The sequence below is a fragment of the Chinchilla lanigera genome, unplaced genomic scaffold (genome assembly GCF_000276665.1).
Source record: "Chinchilla lanigera isolate Chin_1 unplaced genomic scaffold, ChiLan1.0 scaffold00043, whole genome shotgun sequence".
NCBI classification, from domain to species: Eukaryota; Metazoa; Chordata; class Mammalia; order Rodentia; family Chinchillidae; genus Chinchilla; species Chinchilla lanigera.
The window spans coordinates 17,076,105-17,082,302 of NW_004955444.1; the positions used below are offsets into that span (position 1 = coordinate 17,076,105).

The following is a 6,198-nucleotide window of genomic DNA, read 5'->3' on the forward strand; positions in this document are numbered from 1 at the left end:
GCTCTGGGCCTCCAGTTGGATTCATGGGAGGCATTGTTATGAGCTCTGGGTATTCAGCTCGATTCATGTAGGACACTGTGGTGGGATCCAGGCCCTCAGCTGGATTCCTTGGTCTTAGTGTGTGGACAGATTTCCTGCACTCTTTTGTATACTGTTCTTTGGGTGACTTATAAATAATCATGTAAAGTATGTGTCCTATATTATGTTGTTCCCCTTGCAAAATAAGCCCCAAACCAACACAGGCACCTAGTATGCCAATGCTTATGGTAGTTCTCAGAAAAAGGTGACTCTGACACCTCTTACAGGGCTGGGGATGTAGCTCAGAGGTATAAATGCCTGCCTGGCAAGTGCAAGGTCCTGAGTTCGATTCCCAGTACCAAAAAAAAAAAAAAAATCACATGATACCTCTCAGATAATCTAAGTCTGTTTCGTTTTCAGCCATCATTAATATTTTGTACATCTAAGCATAAAATAGATATTTCTCTGTTTAAAATAAACTGGTGATAAATATTGTCGATTCATCCTGAAAGTGATTCAAACTTCAATACAGAGAAAAACTTTAGGAATAATAAAATTTGTTTGCTTGTGTAATACAAAGCAATTTTATTCAATAAAGTGTGCAAATTCTACCAAACAGTTTCAGCAATTCTGATTCTTCAGTCTATTAATACTATCTGACATCTACTCTGAGCCCGCTTTGTTCTGGAGCTCAATGCTCCCCACACTTCCATCTTCCAAGCCAGCCCCATCAACTACCCTGCCAGGACACATAGCAGAGTGTTGGAATTACCCAATGCCAACATAACACATCCTATACCTCCAAGGGACAGGGAAACCCCAACTGGCCCCAGGAGAAGAAATGAGGCTATATGACTACTATGCTTTTCCACAAATCTTCCCCTCTTCCTCCATTTGCTGATCCTAATTAATAATTAGGTAGCACACACATAGTCCAAATGCTCTTTCTTTATTCCATAAATATTTTTTTTCCTGGTACTGGGAATCGAACTCATGACCTTGCGCTTTCAAGGCAGGAGCTTTGCCGCTGAGCTAAATCCCCAGCCCCTATTCCATAAATATTTATTGAGTACCTACTATGTGCTCCTTATATTGTTGGTATTTTTATTTCCATGCTGGAAGTAAGATAATAAAGTACTTAAGTGGAAAGATACATAGATATGGACTATAAAGTCACAGAGACAGAAAGTAAATTAGGGTAAGAAAGTAGAGGCTGGTAGAATGACAAGGTGATAGATGTATCAGGAAGGCCCCTGCGCATTGGTTGCCTCTGAGTAGAGACCTAGAGGAGCAAAGGGAAAAGCCTTAGGGATGGGGAGAAAAATAGAGACCCAGGCAATCAAGGCCCTGATGTGGGAGCGTGTTTGTCATATTCAGGAAGGCCCACAGAGCAACTTGGCTGACCCATATGGAGTAAACATGGGAGAGTGAGCAGCAGAAGAGACAAAGTCCGAAGGGAAGCCAGGGACAAAGTTATGTGGCTTCAGAGGTATGAATAGGGTTGCTTGTTCAAACATCACTTTCTTAGATAGTCTTTCTTATGCACCCTTTTAGACTCTCTATAATACTATTTGGAATTTCCTCCATAGCTTTCACAACTAATAGGATTAGTAAATTACTATATTAGAGTTGTGGTTTTTATTCTAGGTCAGATGGAAGTCTATTGAAGGCTTTCCATCGTTTGCCTGGGTCTGGTTTGTGCTTCTCAGCATTTACCATGAATGGAGTAAGTGCAGTAAGGGCACAGCTGGAGATCACGCAGCAGGTTCTCCCTGGAGACACTGGTGGACACACTCACATCGTACCCAAACCATAGACATCATAACCTCAGCCACTAACACTGAGATGAGACTAAGGAAATATGGAAAATTGGGCTGGGGATATGGTTTAGTGGCACAGCACCTGCCTGGCCAGGTGCTGAGGTCATGAGTTCGTTTCCCAGTAAAAAAATATATATATATACATATACATTTTTTTCATATATATATGAAATTGATCCTAGTAACAGTGACCAAGACTAAACGTCATGGAATGCAAGGGCTAGAAGGATCCTTATGTTTTGGTGAAGCATTCTTAACCTTGGATATACAAATATCTAAAACTATCCAGAAAACATTATGGCAAATGAGATTGTTTCTCAGTGTCTTTTAGGTTCCATAGCATAGTTAGTTAGAGGCAGATCTGCTTTGTCATACCTCTACTTAGCTGCTGTTTTCCTCTCCCTCTCAACTATATTTAGGAGCCAGGGATTTATTTTTGTTGTTGTTGTTTTTGTTGTTTTGTTTGTCCTCTGGCACCAGGAATTGAACTCACAACCTTGCACTTGCCAGGCAGGCACTGGAGACATGGATTTTTGACTCCAGTCATGGAACTGTTGTATCCATTTATGAATTAAAATATGAAAAAAAAAAATGAAAAGTCCTTGCCTGTGACTCTGAGCTTGTCCTGAGGACCAGCCTTTAATTGGCTGAGTTAGCATTGCCTTAATTATACAGTTTCTCCAGTAAAGTATATTGAAAATGTCATTTTCACAAGGGAAAATTTGGTAGGCATTAAAATTTGAATAGAACTGGTAATGCGACATGATTATAGAGTAGCATATATATCTACTTTCCTTTGAACTAGTTAGACAGATGTTATTTAAGAATTAAGAAACTGGGAGAAAATCTAATTTGTAACCTAGAATAGCCATAATCATATTAAAGAAGCAGCAGTAAAGATTCTGAAAAAGCTTATTAATAGTCATAGAAAAATGAAGAATACAATTTTATTTATTTATTTATTTATTTTTTGAGGTACAGGGGATTGAACTCACGACCTTGTGCTTGCCAGGCAGGCGCTTATGCCACTGAGCTATATCCCCAGCCCAAGGATACAATTTTATTTATTTTTTTGGGTGGGGGGGCGTTTATCCGGTACTGGGAACCGAACTCACGACCTTGCGCTTGCCAGGCAGGCGCTGTGCCGCTCAGGCGCTGTGCCGCTGAGCTAAATCCTCAGCCCCAAGAATACAATTTTAAATGGGCAAAAATGCCTAAGTCATAAGTGGATATGTAAAAAATGTTAGTAGGTGTGAAATAAAATTTCCTTATTTTGATATGCAGAAATTTTCCAAAATTATGTTTTGGTGAAGCATTCTTAACTTTGGGTACACAAATTTCTAAAATTATCTAGAAAACATTACAGCTAATGAGATTGTTTCTGATAATGGTCCATAGAAGATTGTATTATGAAGATTGTATTTTTAATGATAGTTATCAGCAAAAATATAAGAATAGCACTTGATTGGATGATTAACTTGTATTAAAAATAGGAAAAGATTTGTAGATGGTTCAAAAAACAAACCTCTTACACTTTTCATTCTGATTCCTTCCTCCACTCAAATATTCAAATACCTCTATATTTTTTCCTACATCAAAATTAGCTTTCAAGAAAAAAGATCCTAATATTAAAACACAAGGCCTTGGCCTGGTGTGGTGGTGCATGCCTGTCATCCCATACTTGGGAGGCTGGGGCAGGAGGACCACCATGAGTTTGCGGCTATCTTGAACTACACATTGAGTTCAAGGCCAGCCTGAACTACGTCAGGAGACCCCACCTCAAAACAAACAAATACACCAACAAGCAAACAAATAACACCTGGACAATAGTTTCATATTTATATGGTGGACAGTCCCCAAATCTCAAAAGCTGCACAACTCCCACCCATACTCACACCACGTGTTACCCTGTTGACAAACGAGCAAATGCCGAAACATTTTCTGGCATAGAAGAATCAACAGTTCAGCTCCCAGGAGATAGGCTCCAAGGTGAAAATAAAAGGGAACACAAGAAGTTTGCTCTCTGCCATTCCTAGGCAGCTAATAAAGACTCCCAAAGTGTTACAAGAAGCATTGCTGCCCATTTTTCTAAAGCTGTCTACTTCACCCCAGTGCGTGGAGAGGAAGAGAATGAGAAGACAGAGGCCTTGGGACAGTTCTCTGCAGATAATAGTGGTAGTGCTGGAGTGAGAGGCTGTACCCCTGTGGCTCTGCTGTTCTGTTCTGTTCTGTTCTGTTCTGTTCTGTTCTGTTCTGTTCTGTTCTGTTCTGTTCTGTTCTGTCCTGTCCTGTTCTGCTCTGCTCTGTTCTATTCTATTCTATTCACTTATTTTTTGCTGTTTTTTTTGTTTTGTTTTGTTTTGCTGTTATTTTTGAAGGAAGGGATTAACAGCGGCACAAAAGATCCACAGGGTAAGGCAAGAACTTCTGCAAACCTTCTTTCTACTTCTTTGAACTATATGTAGGCTCTCAGAAAGACACCATGACCACAGAGAAGTAACAAAATGTGGAAGAAAGGCTGGAACCGTCACAGACAGTGTGGGGAAACAAACCATCAGTCACTCCCATTGCCTGATACCACATAGGTATGGGAAATCCCACTTCTTCTCTTGGTTATTGCTCTAATTTTAGACCAAACTAGAAAACAGTTGGAGAGTACTCAGAGCAGGCACAGAATTATGGCTTTGGGGACTGGTGATACATTCAGAGGAGGAAATACGTATGAAAAGTTATCACAAATGGTTGTTCCATCAGCCACCACTGGCCCAGGGATTAGCTGTGGTGTGTCAGGCCCTCTGGAAGGCTGGAAGGATTACCCAAGGGGAACATGGGACTTGCTCAACCTCTCAAAATCTGCTTACTCCTTAAAGATGGTGATAATTAAGCCAAGTCCCTGCTGCTCCTGCGAAAATAACTAAGGAAAGGTATGCTTCTGAGACAGTTGATCAGTTTGCCTTGGAGAAAGTGTGGGCGCCAAAGACAGGATTTCAACATTCGTACTTGCCCCACAAGCCCTGCAGGCCTTGCACCACTGCCTTTCGGTAAGTCCTCCCAGCCCCAGCTCCAGATTGTCAGTTTTTTGGCAGGTCTCTGTGGCACAGTGCCCTATTTACTTTAGAGTTTTGAGTCTATAGGATCATCGCCGGACGCAGGACACATTTTTGCTAGTTATGCTGATCTGCAATCCCTCCACTCCAACAGTTTGCGGTTTGATTGGGGACAAGAGGAAGAAGCGCCGTGTGGACTGGTGGGTATTCTTCCCCAAAGCTGTAGGGTCTCCAACGTGACTTCCAGGTTCCTACCAAAAGCATTTTAACTCTGAGTCCATGGTAGGTCCCAGGCCTGCACTGATGACAGGTCAGAAGGTAAGGGGACTGCACTGTGAATCCTTCCCTATCCTTTGTGTCCCCTCTATGTAGGAGAATGAAATGGGGGTTATTATAAAGGGAAATTTGGAAGGAGAAATTAATTGGAAAATAGCAAATGGGAAGGGTGCAGAGATATTCCACACTTCTTTCCTTGAGGATGAAAGACTGAAGGGCATAGCACTAATGGTGATTGCCCTCTTCGTAACACCCATGTGGGGAGGCACGCATTCTAGTTGTAGAGTGTTGGCAATTTATCTGTTTACATTTTTAATTTTTTAATTTTTTGTCTTTTTGAGACGGGGTCTCGCTTTACAGCTCAGACTGGCCTTGAGCTCACTTTGTAGCCTGGGCTGGTTTCAAACTTGCAACAAGCCAGGTGTGGTGGCTCACCCCTGTAATCCCAGCACGCGGGAGGCTGAGGCAGGAGGATCTTTGAGAGTTCGAGACCAGCCTGGGTTACAAAGTGAGCTCAAGGCCAGCCTGAGCTGCATAGCAAGACCCTGTCTCAAAAAGACCAAAAAAAAAAAAACCCAAAAAACCCAAAAACTTGCAATGATCCTCCTGCCTCAGCCACCGGATGCTGGGATTATAGGCTTTCGCCTTCACACCCGCATTAAATTTCTTACTTTAGATATTCATGGCTACCCACAGCTGTGGAATGAGGTAAATGTTAAATGGGCTACTCCTGCCTATTTTTAAGAAAACAGTTCCTTTTAGGTTGAGCTCTAAGGACCACCCCTTCTGTCAAAAAGACAGGACTGTGCTTCTCCTGTGTTATTATCGGAGCTTCCCAGGGTTTCAGGGACGATCCATTTCCTACCTTTATGCAGAGTGCTCACCATAAAACATTTCAGTGTGAGAGTGACTGCAGGGCTTGGAGCTAAATGGAAAAGGTGCTATGATGGATTGTGAATGTTCCCCCGAAAGGCTCACATGTGGAAGTCTTGGTCCCAATGTAGCAATGTTCAGACATTGGGCTTCTGGGCATGGAT

General features: G+C 41.9%; 1 long non-coding RNA gene across 1 annotated transcript; it reads left to right on the forward strand.

Moving 5' to 3' along the window:
• Window positions 1-4,215: 4,215 nt before the first annotated feature.
• LOC106149360 lies at window positions 4,216-5,426 on the forward strand. The gene is made up of 3 exons (XR_001235497.1): window positions 4,216-4,423; window positions 4,709-4,879; window positions 4,973-5,426. It is a non-coding gene; the product is annotated as an uncharacterized LOC106149360 (long non-coding RNA).
• Window positions 5,427-6,198: the final 772 nt, after the last annotated feature.